Below are 23,436 nucleotides of genomic sequence, written 5' to 3'. Positions count from 1 at the left end.
ACTCTCACTGTTTGCAGATGACATGATCCTCTGCATAGAAAACCCTAAAGACTCCACCAGAAAATTACTAGAACTAATCAATGAATATAGTAAAGTTTCAGGATATAAAATCAACACACAGAAATCCCTTGCATTCCTATACACTAACAATGAGAAAACAGAAAGAGAAATTAAGGAAACAATTTCATTCACCATTGCAACAAAAAGAATAAAATATTTAGGACTATATCTACCTAAAGAAACTAAAGACCTATATATAGAAAACTATAAAACACTGGTGAAAGAAATCAAAGAGGACACTAATAGATGGAGAAATATACCGTGTTCATGGATGGGAAGAATCAATATAGGAAAATGAGTATACTACTGAAAGCAAACTATAGATTCAATGCAATCCCTATCAAACTACCAACGGTATTTTTCACAGAACTAGAACAAATAATTTCACAATTTTTATGAAAATACAAAAACCCTCAAATAGCCAAAGTAATCTTGTGAAAGAAGAATGGAACTGGAGGAATCAACCTGCCTGACTTCAGGCTCTACTACAAAGCCACAGTCATCAAGACAGTATGGTACTGGCACAAAGACAGAAATATAGATCAATGGAACAAAATAGAAACCCCAGAGATAAACCCATGCACCTATGGACACCTTATCTTTGACAAAGGAGGCAAGAATATACAATGGAGAAAAGACAATCTTTTTAACAAGTGGTGCTGGGAAAACTGGTCAACCACTTGGAAAAGAATGAAACTAGAACAGTTTCTAACACCATACACGAAAATAAACTCAAAATGGATTAAAGATCTCAATGTAAGACCAGAAACTATTAAACTCCTAGAGGAAAACATAGGCAAACACTCTGACATAAACCACGGCAGGATCCTCTATGACCCACCTCCCAGAATATTGGAAATAAAAGCAAAACTAAGCAAATGGCACCTAATTAAAATTAAAAGCTTCTGCACAATAAAGGAAACTATAAGCATGGTGAAAAGACAGCCTTCAGAATGGGAGAAAATAATAGCAAAAGAAGCAATGGATAAAGAATTCATCTCAAAAATATACAAGAAACTCCTGCAGCTCAATTTCAGAAAAATAAAAGACCAATCAAAAAGTGGGCCAAAGAACTAAAGAGACATTTCTCCAAAGAAGACATACAGATGGATAACAAACACATGAAAAGATGCTCAACATCACTCATTATCAGAGATATGCAAATCAAAACCACTACGAGGTACCATTTCACACCAGTCAGAATGGCTGCGATCCAAAAGTCTACAAGCAATAAATGCTGGAGAGGGTGTGCAGAAAAGGGAGCCATCTTACACTGTTGGTGGGAATGCAAACTAGTACAGCCACTATGGAGAACAGTGTGGAGATTCCTTTAACAATTGGAAATAGAACTGCCATATGACCCAGCAATCCCATTGCTGGGCATACATACTGAGGAAACCAGAATCGAAAGAGACATGTGTACCCCAATGTTCACCTCAGCACTGTTTATAATAGCCAGGACATGGAAGCAACCTAGATTTCCATCAGCACAGGAATGGATAAGAAACATGTGGTACATATACACAATGGAATATTACTTAGCCATTAAAAATAATACATTTGAATCAGTTCTAATGAGGTGGATGAAAGTGGAGCCTATTATACAGAGCCCGAAAGAAAAACACCAATGCAGTATACTAATGCATATATATGGAATTTAGAAAGAAGGTAATGATAACCCTGTATGCGAGACAGCAAAAGAGACACAAATGTATTGAACAGTCTTTTAGACTCTGTGGGAGAGGGCGAGGGTGGGATGATTTGGGGGAATGGCATTGAAACATGTAAAATATGTGTGAAACGAATCACCAGTGCAGGTTTATTGCATGATACAGGGTGCTCGGGGCTGGTGCACTGGGATGACCCAGAGGGATTGGATGGGGATGGAGGTGGGAGGTGTGTTCAGGATGGGGAGCACATGTACACTCATGGCAGATTCAAGTCAATGCATGGCAAAGCCAATACAATATTGTAAAGTCAAATAAATAAATTAATTAATTTAAGAAAAGAAATTAAGGGGGAAAAAAAGACCCTGGATAAACAAAGTAACCCTGAGAAAGAAAAAAGGGAACTGAAGGAATCATAGTATCAGTCTTCAGAACATATTACAAAAACTACAGTAATAAAACAGTATGGTACAGACACAAAACCAGAAATATAGATCAAAGGAAAAGGATAGAAGACACAGAAGTAAACCTACATAGAATGGGGAGAAAACAGTTTCTTCATTAAATGCTGCTGTGAAAATTCGACAGGTGCATGTTAAAAAATTAAAATAAAATTAGAGCATTCTTTAACACAATGCACAAAAATAAACTCAAATAGGATTAAACACCTAAATGTAAGGCTGGATACTATACAACCATTAATGGAAAACATAGGCAGAACACTCATTGACAAATAAGTACAGCGATATCTTTTTGGATTCATCTAGATAACAGAAATAAAAATAACAAAAATAAAATGAACGTTAACAAATGGGACCTAAAACTTTTAAAAACTTTTGCCCAAAAAATGAAACCATAGCCAAACAGAAAGACAACATACACAATGAGGAGAAAATATTTGCAAACAACACAACCAACAAAGGATTAATCTCCAAACCCCACAAACAGCTTATAAGTTTGTGTGTGTGTGTGTGTGAAGTTGCTTTAGCTGTGTCCAACTCTCTGCAACGCTATGGACTATAGTCCACCAGGTTCCTCTCTCCATAAGATCTCCAGGTAAGAATCCTGGAGTCAGTTCTGTCACTCAGTCATGTCCGACTGTTTGTGACCCATGGACTGCAGCATGCCAGGCTTCCCTGTCCATCACCAACTCCCAGAGCTCGCTCAAGCTCATGTTCATCGAGTCCGTGATGCCATCCAACCATCTCATCCTCTGTCGTCCCCTTCTCCTCCCGTGTTCAATCTTTCCCAGCATCAGGGTCTTTTCCAAAGAGTCAGTTCTTTGCATCAGATGGCCAAAGTATTGGAGGTTCAGTTTCAGCGTCAGTCCTTCCAATGAATATTCAAGACTGATTTTCTAGGGCTTCCCAAGGAAACCAGCTTGGGCTTCTCTGTGGCTCACCTGATAAAGAATCTGCCTGCATTTCAAGAGACCTGTGTTTGATCCCTGTGTTGAGAAGATCCCCTGGAGAAGAGAAAGGCTACCCAGTCCAGTATTCTGCCCCAGAGAATTCCATGGACTCTCTCTCTATATATATATCCCAATATAAATGGGCAGAAGATCTAAATAGGCATTTCTCAAAAAAGATATACACATGGCCAGTGGGCACATAAAATCATGCTCAACTTTGCTAATTATTAGAAAAAAGCAAATCAAAACTAGAATAAGATACCATCTCACACACAGTAATCATTAAAATATCTACAAACAATAAATGCTGAAGAGGGTGTGGAGAAAAGAGAACCCTTCCACATTGTTGATAGAAATGAAATTGGTATGGTCAATACAAATAATAGTATGGCAGTTCCTCAAAAAACTGAAAATAGAGCTACTATATGCTGCTGCAGAAAAAAAATGAATCTTAAATGTATTTAAAATATTTATACCATTGTATTTTCTACTAACAATGTATAAGTTTAGGTTCCTCCAAATACTCACAAACTACTAGATATTCTAGCTGATATATGGTGTTATCTACTTAAAATCTAAATTGAAAGTATTCGATATGTAATGACACTGAGCTACTTTTTATGGTATGTAGCATTTCTGGATTTTTACATTTTTATGTTCTATGGAAAATAGAATATTTTCTGATATATTATGTATCAACTTAATAATGTGATTAAGTTTTAAAAGAATGTAAAATATCCAAATCTGTAACTCAGTATTTTTTTTTGTTTTGTTTTATAATCTGAGGGATAATCAAATGTATTCTAACATGTATTCTAGGAGTGGGATATTAGGTTATATTTACTCAGTTTACCTTCTCAAATCCATGTGCTGTTAGCATTCCTGTGTATTTCTGCTCATTATACATAATCTCAGATGCACACATTTTTATGTTTATATATGAATAGATGAGACATATAAATGCACATTTATTAATAATTTTAAATGACATATGAAATATAAGTAATAATTATCCTCACTTGACTATTCTTATAAATTATTTTTATGCAAATTAGATTTGTTCATTGATTATTTTATTTCCTGATGATGTACATAGAAGACAATCCAGCATCTCTATGATGCAAATAAATCTATTGAATGTTAAAAAGTAATTGAAGTAAGCAAAAAAGAAATTAGGAAAGTTAAAGAGAGTTATGTAAGAAGTATATTCAAAGGACATGACAGACTTATAGATTACAGAATATTGCACTACACTTTCACCATTCAAATCATAGAATCATCTCATGCTGCTTTTTCCAAGTAAGATCATCAAATGCATATAGTCATACAAGGTCTCTTAATCAAAACATGATACACATTTTAACCAATTTGTGGAAAGTGAGCCAAATGAAAGAGAGGCAAGACCCTTATTTGCCATAGAGTAGACTTAATATGTAAGGAGACAAAAACAACTAGAATATGTTCATTTATTAATGTGTTCAGAGCACTCAGTTTAACTGGTGCACAGAAGTCAATCTCTAAACATATGTTGAAATCATTTATCCTTGCATTTCCCTCTGAGAAAACTTATAACAAATTTCAATGTTCATAGCCTCATTCAAGGAACCACATAGTAAAATGAGCTTAAGATATTATATAGTTTTTTCCATAGTCTATGAACAGTATATTTTACATCTTTGTTCCTCAAGCTGTAGATCAAGGGATTTAACATGGGGGTAATTAGTGTGTAAAATATAGATGCCACTTTATCAGCATCAAAGGAATGGCTGGACTCTGGTTGAACATACATAAATATCAAAGTCCCATAGAACACTGTAACCACGGTCAAGTGGGATCCACATGTAGAGAAAGTCCTGTGCCTTCCTTCATCAGAGTTCATCCTGAGAATAGCTGTAAGAATAAGCAGGTAAGACACAAGAACTATTAGCAGAGATGAAATTAAATTAAAACCTGCAAAGATCAGAATAATCAGTTCAATTTCACGTGTATTTGAACAAACCAAAGATATCAAAGGGAGACAGTCACAGTAGAAATGTCTGATGACATTGTAGCCACAGAAGGATAAATTAAACATTTTTATAGTGATTAGAAGAGACACAAATGTGCTGTAGACATAGGAGATTGTCCCCAGAATCCAGCATGCCCTTTTTGACATGATGACTGTGTAGAGATGAGGGTTACAGATGGCCACATAGCAGTCATAGGACATTGCTGCCAGAATAAAAAGCTCACTAATAATGAACATAATGTAGAAAGCTCCCTGAATGGCACAAAAATTGTAGAAGATTTTATTTTGATCCACAAGAAAATTTACCAACATTTTGGGTCCCACAGTTGTTGAATAACCAAGATCAGTAAGAGCCAGGTGCCTGAGAAAGAAGTACATGGGTGTCTGTAGCCTGGAGTCCACCTTAGTGAGGATGACCATGCCCAAGTTGCCCACCACTGAGGTCATGTAGATGATGAGGAAGAGTCCAAACAATGGAGCCTGCAGCTCAGGGCAGTCTGTGATTCCCATGAGGATGAATTCACTCAGCACTGTTCAATTGAGCTTTTCCATCAAGGTTTATCAGAAAACCTATTCCAGATAAAGATATCAGCATAGTCAGTAGTTGTCATACAGTACCATCTGGTAGGGTTTAGTACCCAAAGCTAGTACAAATATGACAAATTTGAATTTCTAATTCATGGTATTTTAAAATAATCCTAACTGTCACACTAAATACACATAACAATGATAGATAGATTATAGATAATCAGTGATGATAGAGATAGGGGTGGCAATAGAAATAAATCAGTGGTTTTTCAACTGGTGAAAAGCTGTCCTCCAAATAACCCTGATAATCTTTTGAGAGATTTGGATGCAGGAATTGCAGATATTGGAGGGAGGCTACTGCTGGCATGTAATGGTTAGAGTCTAGTGATGCTGCTGGAATGAACCACTCCCCCATCAGCATAAAAAACAAAAATTTACCAAACCCAAAATATCAATAGGGCCAAGATTCACAAAGACTTTTAAAGATAGATATAAATAGATACAAAGATATAGGAGGTAAAAATGAAAAAAAAAGTTAATACTTTATATATTAATTTTGCAGATGATTATTAAACTTTTAGTATGTCATTTATATAATGATAACATAATTGGGGCATTCCAGGTGGCTCAGTTGTAAAGAATCTGCTAATGCAAGAGACATAATTCGATCCTTGGGTTGAGAAGAACCCCTGGAGAAGAAAATGGCAACCCCCTCTAGTATTTTTGCCTGGTAAATTCTGAGGACAGAGGAGCCTTGTTGGGCTACAGTCCATGGGGTTGCAAAAGATTCAGACATGACAGTGACTAAAAATCAATAATAACATAATTACATTATCACATAACTGTCCCTGATGGTGCAGATGGTAAAGAATCTGCCTGCAATGTGGAAGACCTGGGTTAAATCCCTGGGTCAGGAAGATTCCATGGAGAAGGGAATGCTTACTCACTCTAGTGTTCTTGCCTGGAGAATTCCATGGACAGACCCTACAGTCTATGTGGCCACAGAGTCAGACACAACTGAACGACTAACACTAACTAATATATGTTAGTTACATAATAAAAACTGAACCCAAATTTTAATACTCTATGGAAACATTAAATCAGTTTATAGTAAAAGTCATGCGAGACCCTTTGTGAATGCAGATGGTGCAGGATGAAGCAATTAATACTGTTGATACAGGACATAAGCTTTCAAAAGGAAACTCTAACAGATTGTAGTAGAAACTACTTGTATATATCCTGGGAAATACTCCAGGAAATAGACATGGGTAGATAGAGTCAGCTATACATACATGTGGTATATGTGGTATATTACATGTGGTATATGTAAAGGAATACTTTGAAAAAAATGATATAACTAATCTTACTCTATTTTTCCATACTAGAAAAATCAACTCTTCCTTTTGTGCAGAGTTTCTGGGAAGAGAGATGAGAATTAAATGTTTCAGTGTGTCAGTAGTATTTAGAAATATGCCTCAAATATCATGTATTTAGTGTGTTCTTAGTGTGTTTAGGGGTTGATTATCTGATTATTATTTTTAAGACTATCCATTTTGAGAAAAATATACGTATTTGTTTCAGATTCTCCTGGAAACTTAACATGTTATATATCATAATACCACCATAAACCTGAATACTTAAGAGATTCCTAACTACCAAAAAATGTTTTTTCTTGTCAGTGTAAAGTAGAAATGCCCATCTTTGCTTATTAAAATACCAGAAAAAAAATAAAATTTATAGATTTTTAAAAATTTGTATTAATTCCCTGGTAGCTCAGCTGGTAAATAATCTGCCTTCAATGTAGGAGGCCCTGGTTTGAATCCTGGGTCAGGAAGATCTGCTGGAGAAGGAGTTGGCTACCCACTCCTGTATTCTTGGGCTTCCCTTGTGGCTCAGCTGGTAAAGAATCCACCTGCAATGCAGGAGACTTGGGTTCAATCCCTGGGTTGCGAAAATCCCCTGGAGAAGGGAAAGGCTACCCACTCCAGTACTCTGGTCTGGAGAATTCCATGGACTGTATAGTCCATGGCGTCCCAAAGAGTCAGACATGACTGAGCGACTTTCACTATTAATATTTCTGAGAAGAAAATAAGAAGAGCACAGAGACAATGACTGAATAAAATTTAGCTAGAAACTAACCACTTGCAGCTTCATGATTCTGCCATGATTTTCATTTTTATTCTTAACCCTTTAGTTAGGCTTCTTGTGTTATACTTTTCCTTCTTATTTGTATAATTAGGCATTTATAAAAATATAAATATTACATAACATGGCACTGATGTTTCAAAGATGCTCATTAGTGTTTGTGAAAATACTTGTATAATTAGTCTGAAGAAAAAGTATTGACATCCTATTCTGCTTATATATTAACAATAGCAAGGTATACACAGAATTAAAACAGAAATCCTCTTATTTTGCTGTGGTTTATCATAAAATAAAAATATTACCTTGTTAGTGTCTTCAGAACTATCTGGATATTGATAAAATATGACACTACATGAGCTATACTGCTTACCTGTTATGAAACCTCTGTCTTGGCTTCCTCATGTGCTTCATGACATGCATAGTAAGAACAACTTATGGATTCTTTTCCATCCTTTGGGATTCTCCCTGAGGAGATGACAAGCAATTTCTTGCTTGGCCCTGAAGCATTTGAAAGCTCAACAGAAACAAGGGAGGGGGTATTTTTGTTAGTGGTCCAGGATTATTTATACACACCAATGAGTTAGAATATTTACAGGTATTTTTGTGTGCCATTTTACCTTTTACTCTTGAATAATTTTCTTTTTCACATGACGCTAAAGTTTATTTTCTGTGTTTGTGTGGCTAGACTATGCTACCCAGATGTTTAATAAAAAAACAGTCAAGGTGTCTCTGCAGAGATACTTTTTTAGATGTGATAAACTTTCAAAGCAGTAGATTTTGAGTACAGCTTATTTCCCTCCAGAATATGATAAGATTCTTTCAATTAAGAGTGTGGAACCCCAAAGAAAAAGGAATCATTTTTCCAGATTGCCACAAAAAAAGTCTGCCTTGGTTTCCTGCATTTGTGCTCAGCATCATCTAGTGCTGTCTGCCAGCCTGGCCCACAAATTTCTGCCTTACCAGCCCCCATTATAACATTGTACACTTTCTTAAATAAATCTATTTATCTATCTGTCTATCATATATCTATATTATATTCCCTGGAATACCCTAATACCACCATATAGGAATCTGGATTAATATATCTCATCCGTAAGACAAGCCTGTCAGTATTCCTCCAGCTCTCCAAAAGTCTCTCTAGTGGATTTCAAAATGCTCTGCTAAATTACTGTTCTATGGCATTATTTAAAATGTTTAAATGAAATACAAATAATAAATTTTGTATATATATATACATATGAAGAATTTTGTATATATATTCTTTGCTTTTTTTAACTCTATGGAGCAGTCATGTCCGAATCTTTGTGACCCTATGGACCTTAGCCAGCTCTCCTCTGTCCATGGGATTCTCCAGGCAAGGATACTGGAGTGGATTTGGCTTTAACACATTTCAATATTTCTTGCTTTTCCATCATGTCCAATATCCTCTCCAGTTCTGCTTGTCTACCTTGACATATGTTTTCATGTGTCTCATGTAATCCACATATTCTACAACAATATAACTTGTTATTGAGCTGTAAATGTTCATTGTTGAACATAATTCAGTAGCTATTTGTGGTTTATCTATGCTGTAACTTTTCACTATTCATTAAACTAAAAATTCATGGATTTTTTCTTTATTGATTCTTTTTAATGGCCAATTAATCTACGACCAAGTAGAAAATAACACTGCAATGAAGAAAAGATGGTTTCTTCAACAAATGGTGGTGGGGAAAATGGACAACTATGTGTAAAAGAATGAAATTAAAACATTCTCTATCACTATACACAGTAGATTAAAGATCAAAATGTAAGACCGGATACTATAAAACCGTTAGAAGAAAATATAGGCAGAGCACTCTTTGATATAAACCATCTCCCAGACTTATGGAAATACAGACTACTCTTTCTTATCCCATATTGTTCCAAGCAGCCTTAAACTTGATTTTTTTTTTTAAATTATGTTGAAGTAATTATAGGATCACAAGAAGGTTTCAAAAAGAGAACACAGAGACTTCTGTCCATTTTAGTTTTCTTAGTGGTAACAACTTGCATGAAACAGTACAATATAACCATGAAATTATCTTTGGTAAAATTGACTAAATTTGTTCCGACTTCACCAGACTTGCATGCACTGATTTGTGCATCTTCATTTATATAATCACATACCCTCCTCAATGTTATTATATGTGCACAGTTGTATAACCACACTATTGCCAGCACACAGACTTACTTCATCACCATGAATATCGCTAATGTCGTTCCTTCATCATCACGCCCATTCTCTCCTCTAATTCTTATCTTTAACCTAAATACTAAGCAGCTTTCATCACTATAATTTTAACAATTGAATATTTTATAAAGAAAATACCACGTGTAATCTTTCCCGATAGGTTGTGTTCATTCAGCATAATTTTCTTGAAGTGCATTCAGACTTTTTGTATATCAATCCCTGTTCTTTATCGGGGCTGAATATTATTACATGGTGATACACCTTATTCACTCATTGAAAGACATGTGGATTGTTTTCAGTATTAAACTATGTGAAGTGAGTAAGTTTACCAACTCATTCAATTTGTCTTTGGTTTTGTTACTCAGCACTTTGTACTTTTCAGTATACTGATCTTGTTTATGTATTTATTTATTTGTTTGTTTCACCAAAACATTTCATTTTGCTCAGGTAATTTACATGCCTTCTTAGTTTCTACTCAATTATTTTATTATATTAATATTGGCGAGATTTAAATGGTATGTGTGCAAATTACTTTTTTAATGTGAAATATATTAGTTTCTCATTATGCATTATTGTTTCCATATTTTGCTACATTAAATTTGATACAATTTTGTTTAGAATTTTTTAATATATATATTGACTGATACTGTTATTTTTTTCTTAAAATAACTTCTCTTGCACTTTTATAACAGGAAAGTTTTCCAAGTAGTGTTAGGAAATGTACCTTCTCTTTAGTTTTCTGAAGGAATTAGAAGTTATTCGTTTACCTCTTTAGCCCTAAACATTATGTAGAGTTTTGCAATCAAAGCACCTGAATCAGATTTTGGAGTGGAGTTATTTTAACACAAATTTATGCTTGAGATCATCTTAATTCTTGATTTTTTAATAGTGTGTCTTAGTGTCCAAACACATCAATATATATATATATTTAAATTATATCCTTTCATATGATTTTGGCCTTAAGCACAAATTGCTATTTCAAAGAAATATTGGGGTTGGTAAATTTTCCTTGTACTTTCCTTTTTATCTAATTTTATTTATTTAAAAAAATATTATTATATTATGCATTAAATTATATTTACATCAAAAATGTCCATTCAAATTATTCATTTGTGTATAAACTGGTATTTTTCAATGTTTGCATTCTATGAAAAATTAGCCAACTTCCTTAAATAACTGATATATGGGATATTATATATACTTAGTCACAGTTAATTTTTAAAATTCAGATATTAGAGACTATATCTTTCTTCATTATGAAAGTTATAGTGTTAGTAGCTCAGTCCTGTCTGATTCTTTGTGACCTCATGAACCAAACCCATCAGGCTCCTCTATCCATGGGATTCTCCAGGCAAGAATACTGGAGTGGATTGCCATTCCCTTCTCCAGAGGATATTCCTGACCCAGGGATTTAACCCAGGTCTCCTGTACTGCAGGCAGCTTCTTTACCATCTGAGCTAGGGGAAAGATCATGAGAGTTATAACCATTCATTTAAGATGTTTGGGGAAGAATATATAAACAAAAATATAAAATTAAGCATTTTAATAATCTCAATAGCCACTATTATCTAATGTTATTTTACTGTATTTCTGTCAACATAATTTCCTAGAAACAAATGTTTTTATTTTACTTATATGTGTATTATTCATACTTTTTTCCTAATTAAAAATCAACTGTAAAAACTTTTAGTAATATTTATTTTATATGTGTGTGTGTGTTAGTTGCTTAGTCATGTCCAACTCTTTGCAACCCCATAGACTATAGGCCACCAGACCCCTCCATCCATGGGATTCTCCAGGAAAGAACACTGGAGTGGGTTGCCATTTCCTTCTCCAAAAGGAACTATAGAAAGAAAGAAAGTGTAGTCACTCAGTCATGTCTGACTCTTTGTGACTCCATGAACTGTAGCCTACCAGGCTCCTCCATCTGTAAAATTTTCCAGGCAAGAGTACTGGAGTGGGTTGCCACTTCCTTCCCCATATTTTTATATGACATTATACATATCTGGCATCTGGTCCCATCACTTCATGGCAAATAGATGGGAAACAGTGGAAACAGTGGCAGACTTTATTTTTGGGGGCTCCAAAATCACTGCAGATGGTGACTGCAGCCATGAAATTAAAAGATGCTTACTACTTGGACAGAAAGTTATGATCAACCTAGATAGCATATTCTAAAGCAGAGACATTACTTTGCCAGCAAATGTCCGTCTAGTCAAGGCTATGGTTTTTCCTGTGGTCATGTATGGATGTGAGAGTTGGACTGTGAAGAAGGCTGAGCGCTGAAGAATTGATGCCTTTGAGCTGTGGTGTTGGAGAAGACTCTTGAGAGTCCCTCGGACTGCAAGGAGATCCATCCAGTCCATTCTGAAGGAGATCAGCCCTGGGATTTCTTTGGAAGGAATGATGCTAAAGCTGAAACTCCAGTACTTTGGCCACCTCATGCAAAGAGTTGACTCCTTGGAAAAGACTCTGATGCTGGGAGGGATTGGGAGCAGGAGGAGAAGGGGACGACAGAGAATGAGATGGTTGGATGGCATCACTGACTCGATGGACATGAGTCTCAGTGAACTCCGGGATTTGGTGATGGACAGGGAGGCCTGGCATGCTGCAATTCATGGGGTCGCCAAGAGTCAGATACGACTGAACGACTGAACTGAACTGATACATATTTCCTTGATGCTGGGTACGATTGAAGGAAAAAGGAAAAGAGGATGAAAAAGTAGTAGATGAGAGGACTAGGTAGCATCTCTGACTCAATAGACATGAATTCGAGCAAAATCTGGGAGATAGCAGAAGACATAGGAGCCGGGTATGCTGCAGGGCATGGGGTTGCAAAGAGTTGGACATGACTTAGCAACTGAACAGCAAAAACAACACACACATAATTATTTTATTTCAATGAATGTTATTTATTGAAATTTAATTGACTACATAGAAAATTCTACTTCTTTGTTGGCAGACAAAGAAGTGAGTCTAGTCCCTCGATGTAAAGAAAATGTCTGGAATGTTAAAAATACTAAAAGTAAGCAAAAAATGGGGGACTTTAGTGAGGGTTTGGAGGAAGTTGGTCCAGATATCATATGATATATATCAATTGCTACATTTCACATTACACATTCACTTTAAATACAGCATAGACAAAATCATGAGACTGCCTCCTTTTTACTTCTTAAAAGAGAAATTGTGTTTGATTTTAACACACCTTATGGAAGAACATGAAGACTAAAATGGAGTGAATGTGCTAACACAAAACACACACATGTACACAAACACAAATAGATACTTTAAAGTTTATTCCAAAGACTGACTATCCTAAAAGTCATTTCATTCTCCTTCTGTACCTACTGTTTTTCATCATTCCTACATAGCTTACTCTCCTTGACTGCTCTTATGGTCTATTGTGTCCTAATTCATCCCACTGTACTCCAAAATCGATTTCATATTTCACTTATATTTCGTCTCTTATGAAAGATGGCAAATATTTTTCCTATTTTTTCTTACACTAATAAATTTATATCACATAGAAGTGTGAATGGCATGTAGAAGTTATTCTCTAAATATCTAAACTGTTGTGTCCATTTTCCCCTCTGAAAACACAAAAAGTGAGATATGAAGTCCTTAACCTAATTTGTAGAAATCACATTGACACTGATCATTAGGAAAAGATGCTACATAGTTTTCTCCACATCTTCTGTAGTGCATATTTTACATCTTTGTTTCTTAAGCTATAAATCAAAGGATTCAACATGGGAATAACAAGAGTGTAAAATATAGATGCCACTTTATCAGTGTCAAAGGAATGACTGGACTTGGGTTTCACATACATAAATGTCAAAGTGCCATAGAACACTGTGACCACTGTGGGATCCACAGGTAGAAAAAGCCTTCCGCCTACCTTCAGCAGATTTCATCCTGAGAATAGCTGCAAGGATGAGCAGATAAGACACAAGAACTATCGCAAGGGTGAAAGTCAAATTAAAGGCTGAGAAAATCATTATCATAAGTTCAATTTCATGTGTGTTTGAGCAAAGCAAAGATAACAAAGGGAAATTGTCACAGTAGAAATGATTGATGACATTATAGCCACAGAAGAATGAATTAAAAAGCTTTATGGTGATCAACAGAGACACAAATGTGCTATAGACATAGGGGATTGCCACCAGCACTTTACGCACCCTTTGTGACATGATGACTGTGTAGAGTAGAGGGTTACAAATGGCCACATAACGATCATAAGACATTGTCGCCAGAATAAAAAGTTCATTAATAATGAACATGATGAAAAAACCCATCTGTGTAGCACACAAATAATAAGAGATTTTATTCTGATTCACAACAAAATTTACCAACATTTTGGGGCCCACAGCTGTTGAATAACCCAGATCAGTAAGAGCCAGGTGCCTGAGAAAGAAGTACATGGGTGTCTGTAGCCTGGAGTCCACCTTAGTGAGGATGACCATGCCCAAGTTGCCCACCACTGAGATCACGTAGATGATGAGGAAGAGCCCAAACAATGGAGCCTGCAGTTCAGGGTGGTCCGTGATTCCCATGAGGATGAATTCACTCAGCACTGTTCTGTTGTGTTCTTCCATTGTATCAGAAAACATAGGCTGGTTAGAGACCTCAGAGTAGTAAATAGTGTTATGATTTAAATCCTGGTGATTTTTTAGCATTCAAAGTTAATATAAATATAATAAATTGAATTTTAAAGTTTAGATTCTATTGAAATGACTGCCTCCTGGAAGTAAAGCATACATTTATAGACATAGAAACGGTTACAGAGATAGCAATACAGTTGGAGAGAGAGCTAGGTTTTTCATTTTCCAATGGGAAAAAATAGTTCCCAAAAGAGCATTCAATAATATCTTGAGGCAGTTTGATTGTCACCAATGGAGGAAGCGTGCTGCTGGCTTCAAATGGTTATAGCCCAGTGACACTTCTAAATATGATACTGTATCATGGTATCCCCCAACCAGAGAGAATTATTATGCTTCTCTTGTGGCTCAGATGGTAAAGAATCTGCCAGCAATGCAGCAGACCTGGGTTAGATCCCTGGGTCAGGAAGATCTCCTGGAGAAAGGAATGGCTACCCACTCCAGTATTCTTGCCTGGAGAAGTCCATAAATGGAGGTGCCTGGTGGTTAGAGTCCATGGGGACACAAAGAGCCCACCAACAAATACTTTCACTTTTACAGGCTTCCCTGGTAGCTCAGATGATAAACACTCTGCCTGCAATGCAGGAGACCTTTGTTCAATTGCTGGATGGGAAAGATCCCTGGAGAAGGTAGAGGTGAATCACCCCACTTTTCTTGGGCTTCCCTTGTGGTTCAAATGGTAAAGAATCCGCTTGCAATTCAGGAGACCTGGGTTTGATCCCTGGGTTGGGAAGATTCCTTGGAGAAGGGAACAGCTACCCATTTCAGTATTTTGGCCTAGAGAATTCCATGAACAGAGGAACCCGGCAAGCTACAGTCCATGGGGTTGCAAAGAGTTGGACACAACTTAGCAACTTTCCCTTTACTCAAATGCCAAATGGCTATTTTTGGCAAACACTGACACATGTGTAGATATATAGATTGATATAAAAATAGATAAAGGAAACAGAAAGTAAAAGTATTGACATAACCTTTATTACTTGACAACTTTTTAATTATATTATATGCTATCAATTCTGTAACTACAAATCTTTAATTTGTAAACTCTCTAAGATGCAAGCGTGTTTTAATATGTACAATCATGTAAGTTAGTTCAGGTGTCTGCCATACATTATAATGCACCTGCATCCATGTAGCTGTGATTTTTTGCACTTACTGTACAGTAGTTTGTACTGTAATACACCATCTTTATTTCTATCCCAGGATATCTGGAAGCAAGTGTACAAACAATGGTGATGGGTGCTATAAACCTATTAAAGTTCAATACTATATAGTCAATTGCATTAGTTGGGGACCTAGGGTAACTTTGCTGATGAAAAAAGAAAGTGTTAGCTCCTCAGTCTTGTCTTTTTGTGACACCATGGACTGTGGCCCACCGTCTCCTCTGTTCATGGGATTATCCAGGCAATAATACTGAAATGAATTGCCATTCCCTTCTCCAGGGGATCTTCCATACCCAGGGATCGAACCGCCATCTCCTGAATTACCGGCAGGTTCTTTACCATCTGAGACGCAAGGAATCCTACAGACAAATCAAACTTGCAAACATGCTCTCGGAAGGAAACCCATTATTATGTAGAGGACTTAGTGTAATTATAATTATACTTACATAATTACAATCATATAGTATAACATAGTCATGTTCTAATTGCATAAATTTTTAAAATCCTATTTGCAATTGTGTGTAGACAGATTTAGTAGCCCCTGTATTCAAACATATTTATGTGAAAGACCTTCTGTCTACTGATAGTAAAAGAGGAACTAATTAATACTCTTGACTAATACTGGACAGAGGTGTAAAAGTGAGGAAATTCTATCAGAACACATTAGACATTTGTCTTCATACAAGGAAATTTTAAGAAATATACATAGGTTGATATAATCTGTTATTCCTATATTTTGGCATATACAAAGGAATAATTTGGCAAGTGTAAATTTTGTGAATATCTTTATATATATCAGCAACTCCCGGAGTTCACTGAGACTCATGTCTATCGAGTCAGTGATGCCATCCAGCCATCTCATCCTCTGTCGTCCCCTTCTCCTCCTGCCCCCAATCCCTCCCAGCATCAGAGTCTTTTCCAAGGAGTCAACTCTTCGCATGAGGTGGCCAAAGTACTGGAGCTTCAGCTTTAGCATCAGAGTCTTTTCCAGTAAGTCAACTCTTTGTATGAGGTGGCCAAAGTACTGGAGTTTCAGCTTTAGCATCATTCCTTCAAAAAAACAAACAAACAAACAAAAAAAAACACAGGGCTGATCTCCTTTAGAATGGACTGGTTGGATCTCCTTGCACAAGAGACTCTCAAGAGTCTTCTTCAACACCACAGTTCAAAAGCATTAATACTTTGGCGCTCAGCTTTCTTCACAGTCCAACTTTCACTTCCATACATGACCACTGGAAAAACCATAGCTTTGACTAGACGGACCTTTGTTGGCAAAGTAATATCTCTGCTTTTGAATATGCTATCTAGGTTGGTCATAACGTTCCTTCCAAGGAGTAAGCGTCTTTTAATTTCATGGTTGTAATCACCATCTGCAGTGATGATGCATCTTACTCTTTAGGCTGTCTTATCTTTCAGTTTTGTCCTTTCTTATATGAATTGTCATGCTGAAAAGACTCTTAAGAGTCCCTTGGACTGCATGGAAATCAAACTAATCAATCCTAAAGGAAACCAACTCTTAATATTCAATGGAAGGACTAATGCTAAATCTGAAACTTCAACCCCTTGGACACATGATGAGAAGAGCTGACTCATTGTAAAGGATGTTAATGCTGGGAAAGCTTGAAGGCAAAAAAAAAGAAGAGGGTGGCAGAGTATGAGATAGTTGAATAGCTTCACTATCTCAATGGACATGAATTTGAGCAAACTCCAGGAGAGAGTTAAGGACAGGGAAGCCTGGCAGGCTGTAGTCCATGGGATAGCAAAGAGTTGGATACAACTTAGCAACTGAACAACAAATTCACATATTAAAGTCTTGATATAGAACATAAATAGTACATAAGCATTGTGGCACTGATGTTTCAAAGGTGGTCATCAGCAGCAGTGAAAATATTTGTATATTAATCTAAAGAAAAAGGGGAGCCATCCTATTCTGATTGTGCATCAGATAACAACCTGTTATCAATAACAGGATGCACACAGAAGTCAATCAGAAATCTTGATATTTTGATATGCTTGGTTATAGAATAAGTGCTCTATTGCAAATTACCAAACTACTTGTATATTGGTAAAATATGATACCACATGAAATATACTACCTGCTTACCTGTCACAAAAGGTGTGTCTTGACCTGTCCATGTGTTTCAGAATATGAATAGTGAGAGCAATTTATGGAAACTTTTTCAGTCTCTGTGTCTCTCCCTGAGATGATAAGCAATTTTGTGATTGTCCCTGAGGCATTGGAAACCTTAATGGAATCTAGGGAGCAGATGTGTTTATTACTAGTCCACAGTGATTTGTATTCCCCCAAAGTGAGTAACGGAGAAGGCAATGGCACCCCACTCCAGTAGTCTTGCCTGGAAACTCCCATGGAGGAGCCTGGTGGGCTGCAGTCCATGGGGTCACTAAGAGTCGGACATGACTGAGCAACTTCACTTTCACTTTTCACTGTCATGCATTGGAGAAGGAAATGGCAACCCACTCCAGTGTTCTTGCCTGGAGAATCCCAGGGACAGGAGAGCCTGGTGGGCTGCCATCTTTGGGGTCGCACAGAGTCGGACATGACTGAAGTGACTTAGCAGCAGCAGCAGCAAAGTGAATAAGATTTATTTGTGTGTTTTCCCTCTTAGTTATCTTTCTGTTGATTCTGTTTCTCTGGTGTACTCTGATCCCACCAGATAGGGATCTGGAATAATGTAATTTACCTGTACAACAAGCCTGCCAGTATTCCTATCATTCTGTAATGATCTCCTCAAGTGGGTGATGCAAAGGGGATCTGTTGAATCACTGTCTTATTGTGTTACATAAAACATGTAAACGAACTAAAAATAATAGTACATTGTGCATATACAAACTGTTTTCTTTCATATTTCTTTCTTCTTTTTTTTTTTAATATAGGGGATTACTCTTTTAATTGCTGTGCTGTGCTCAGTCACTTCAGTTGTGTCTGACTCTATCTGAATTTTCATAAAGTTGGTTGCCCAAGAATAAGTTTTCATTTCCTCAGCTGAGTGCTCAAGAGCGATTGGTATTAAATATACCCTTTGAACTCTGATGCAGCTCAGTTTATAAAGTTTACTATGATAGCTACTAATTTTGATATCATGATCTATAAACTCTTCACTAGTTCTATAACAGAGAACAAACCTGCCTCCATATCACGTATTCTTTTAGCTCTGAATTATATGCTCTGTTGCCTGTGCTTAGTCATGTTGGACCTGCCCCTTTTTGAAAATTAATTTGCATATAGTCTGAAATATACCTAATAGCTCCTTTTTAAAATTCTGATATTTAAAGGTGCAAAGAGTGTAACAATTGTCTTGCTGGAGGTTGGCATGAACATTGTGACCAGATCTGTGTGGACTTCTGCAAGAACACAGCATTCCTGCACTGAAAAGTTTTCAACAACCAGCCACAACCCTTTCCCTTTTATTATTAAAGAAGCCTGAAGTTTACCTCTGTTAAGATGATTCTTTGGAACATTAGTCTATCATCTTCTCTGTTTGCTGGCTTTCCTAATAAACTCACTATTCCTTGTACCAGCAACTCCTCTCTCGATGTATTGTCCTATTCTGCAGTACAAGCTTAGGCTGGGTAACAATTCTGGGTCCCAGACAGAGATTTTGCCCTATATTATTCTCTAAAGATTTTCTGTCTTACATTTTGCATTTTTCTACTTTTAATTTGATTTTTAAACGGTTTAGATAAACATTATTTGTAGTTTGTTTCCCTTCAGTTCAGTTCAGTTGCTCAGTCGTGTCTGACTGTTTGCAACCCCATGGACTGCAGCATGCCAGGCCTCCCTGTCCATCACAAACTTCCGGAGGCCACCCAAACCCATGTCCATCAAGTCGATGATGCCATCCAACCATCTCGTCCTCTGTTGTCCCCTTCTCTTCCTGCCCTCAGTCTTTCCCAGCATCAGGGTCTTTTCAACTGAGTCAGCCCTTCACATCAGGTTGTTTCCCTTTTGAATGTCTGATTCATCTAGCCCCATTTTAAAGTAGACTGTCTTTCTTTTATTGAATTACCTTTGCACATTCATAAAGAATTAATCAGATTTCAAGGGCTACTTATGAGTTTTTATTCTGTTCTGTTGATTTATATGGCCATCTCCACCAGTACCAGCAGTTTTTATACTGTAGCTACATAGTAAGATAGTAAGTCTTAGCACAATGAGGAGTGATCATTCTTTATTATTCTACATTTTATTTTTTATTTATTTATTTTTTTTTTTTTATTATTCTACATTTTAACATGTGTTGGGCTTCCCTGGCAGCTCAAATGGTAAAGACTCTGCCTGCAATGCAGGAGACCAGGGTTCAATCCCTAGGTCAGGAAGATCCCCTGGAGAAGGGAATGACAACCCACTCCCATATTCTTGCCTGGAAAATTCCATGGACAGAGGAGCCCGGTGGGCTACAGTCCATGAAGTCACAAGGTCACTCTTCAGATTTAGTTATTCTAGGTCCTTGGCCTGTCATACATATTGTAGTATAAACTCATCTGTGTCTATAGAATATCTGCTGAAACTTCATGGACTTTGAATTAAATCTATAGATCACTTTAGAGAGAACTAGGATCTTTACCACATTTAGTCTTTCAACTGTAAACTGAGTATGTTTAACATCTCATTCTGAACATCTTTGATTTTGTTAATTAGTATTTTGTACTTTTCAGTATACAGATCTTCTTAATTTTTTTCTTCATTCCACAAAAGTATTTCACTACACTTGCTGATGTCCAAGTTTGCTTAGTTTTTGCCTAAGTATTTCATTTTACTTGAGGTGAATTAAATGGTATGTATGTAAATTTATTTTTTAATATTAAATTTATGATACCTTTCAAAATTAGCTAATCATTAATGCATTATTATTTATACATATTGCTAGATTAAATCTGTTCAATTTTTGTTTAGAATTTTTGAATATCTATTAAAACTTGTATTTTTTTCTTAATATATTTTCTTGTTTTTTATACTACCGTAAAGCATTGATTTAAAAGTTGGAAAATGCAATAGATTTTTTTGTTGTTTGGCTCCAAAATCTCTGCAAATGGTGATTGCAGCCATTAAATTAAAAGACACTCCTTGAAAGGAAACTTAGGACCAACCTAGACAGCATATTAAAAAGCAGAGACATTACTTTGCCAACAAAAGTCCATCTAGTCAAGGCTATGGTTTTTCCAGTAGTCATGTATGGATGTGAGAGTTGGACTGTGAAGAAAGCTGAGCACCAAAGAATTGATGCTTTTGAACTGTGGTGTTGGAGAAGACTCTTGAGTGTCTTGGACTGCAAGGAGATCCAACCAGTCCATCCTAAAGGAGATCAGTCCTGGGTGTTCATTGAAAGGACTGATGTTGAAGCTGAAATTCCAATACTTTGGCCACCTCATGTGAAGAGTTGACTCATTGGAAAAGACCCTGATGCTGGGAGGGATTGGGGGCAGGAGGAGAAGGGGACGACAGAGGATGAGATGGCTGGATGGCATCACTGACTCGATGGACGTGAGTCTGAGTGAACTCCGGGAGTTGGTGATGGACAGGGAGGCCTGGCGTGCTGCGATTTATGGGGTCACAAAGAGTCAGACACAACTGATCGACTGAACTGAACTGAACTGATGAAAGAGAGAGAGAACAGTAAAAAAGTTGGCTTAAAACTCAACATTCAGAAAACTAAGATCATGGTATCTGGTCCCATCACTTCATGGCAAATAGACGGGGAAACAGTATTTTGGGGGGGGGGCACCAAAATCACTGCAGATGGTGATTGCAGCCATGAAATTAAAAGATGCTTGTTCCTTGGAGGAAAAGCTATGACCTATCTAGACAGCATATTAAAAAGCAGAGACATTACTTTTCCAACAAAGATCCATTTAGTCAAAGCTATGTTTTTCCCAGTAGTCATGTATGGATGGGAGAGTTGGACTGTGAAGAAGCTGAGCACCAAAGAATTGATGCTTTTGAACTGTGTTGTTGGAGAAGACTCTTCAGAATCTCCTGGACTGCAAGGAGATCCAACCAGTCCATCCTAAAGGAAATCAGTCCTGAATATTCAATGGAAGGACTGATGCTGAGGCTAAAACTCCAATACTTTGGCCACCTGATGCGAAGTGCCGACTCATTTGTATAGAACAGTCTTATGGACTCTGTGAGAGAGGGAGAGGGTGGGAAGATTTGGGAGAATGGCATTGAAACATGTAAAATATCATGTATGAAACGAGTTGCCAGTCCAGGTTCGATGCACGATACTGGATGCTTGGGGCTGGTGCACTAGGACGACCCAGAGGGATAGAATGGGGAGGGAGGAGGGAGGAGGGTTCAGGATGGGGAACACATGTATACCTGTGGCAGATTCATTTTGATATTTGGCAAAACTAATACAATTATGTAAAGTTTAAAAATAAAATAAAATTAAAAAAAAAAAAATGAAAAGACCCTGATGCTGGGAAAGATTGAAGGCAGGAGAAGGGGATGACAGAGGATGAGGTGGTTGGATGGCATCACTATCTCCATGGACATGAGTTTGAGTAAACTCCTGGAGTTGGTGATGGACAGGGAAGCCTGGCGTGGTACAGTTCATGGGGTCACAAAGAGTTGGACACGACTGAGCAACTGAACTGAACCTGAATGGCAGTTTGGAGTAAGTTAGTACAGATATCATAACATGTACATCAATTGTTACATGTCACGCTATACTTTCACTCAAAATACAGCATAGACCAAGTCATGGAACTGACGCATTATATTAGAAGAGGAACTATGAAATCAATGCAGTGAGATAATGTATCCTTATCAACATATAATGCACACTCAATCAGTCAAATTTGAGGGAAAACAGCAACATGAAAAAGAAGTAACAAATATAATTTATCATATAGTGGACCTCTTATGTAAATATAGTTTGCATATGACCCTTATAGTTTGCAAATGACCTTCATTTGTCATTGCAAAATGACACTTAGACAAGAATTATTTAAAATAATTTTTGTCTCTAAGAAATTTGTCATAATTGATTTATTCACAAGTGTAGACAAAAAGACTGAATAAAACAAAAACAGATGCTGTGCTGACCTGAGTTCCTGAAACGCTATGATGTTGAGTGAACAGGTTCTGTAGAATTCATATGTGATAATAATAAAACTGAGGAGAAAAAACAGGACCCTAAGTTCCCCATGTGGAAGGAGGGTGTTTGAGCAAATTCATATGACTATTGAGTTTAAGTCATCCCATTCCAAGGAGTTTGCTTGAAACCACAAATAAGTTTGCTCTTAACATGGACCATGAAAGAGTATGAATGATAAATCAAAATAAATGTTAATAAACAAAAACCCACGCCTGTACACAAGCACACAAAGATAACTTCAATGTTTATTCTAAAAATTTGAGAATAAAATGAATCATTTAAATTCCCCTTTTGTACCTACCATTCTCTCTCTCTCTGTCCCCGATAGCATGCCCAATCTCCTTGACTATTCTGTGGTCTACAGCTCCTAATTCATTCTAATACACTCTAAAAATTGATTTAACTACTTTGCTTATGTTTCATTTCTTTTTCTCAGAAGTGGCAAAGTTTTTTTTCTTCTGTT

The 23,436-nt window shown here is 36.7% G+C and overlaps 2 pseudogenes; both read right to left on the bottom strand.

The window, feature by feature from the left end:
- Window positions 1–4,735: 4,735 nt before the first annotated feature.
- Window positions 4,736–5,698, bottom strand: LOC129627930 (olfactory receptor 8K3-like; annotated as a pseudogene).
- Window positions 5,699–13,689: 7,991 nt separating this feature from the next.
- Window positions 13,690–14,641, bottom strand: LOC129628516 (olfactory receptor 8K3-like; annotated as a pseudogene).
- Window positions 14,642–23,436: the final 8,795 nt, after the last annotated feature.

The sequence above is a fragment of the Bubalus kerabau genome, chromosome 15 (assembly GCF_029407905.1).
Source record: "Bubalus kerabau isolate K-KA32 ecotype Philippines breed swamp buffalo chromosome 15, PCC_UOA_SB_1v2, whole genome shotgun sequence".
In the NCBI taxonomy this organism is placed as follows: domain Eukaryota; kingdom Metazoa; phylum Chordata; class Mammalia; order Artiodactyla; family Bovidae; genus Bubalus; species Bubalus kerabau.
The sequence above is the reverse complement of the archived record's forward strand: the minus strand, read 5'-3'. Positions and strand labels throughout refer to the sequence as shown.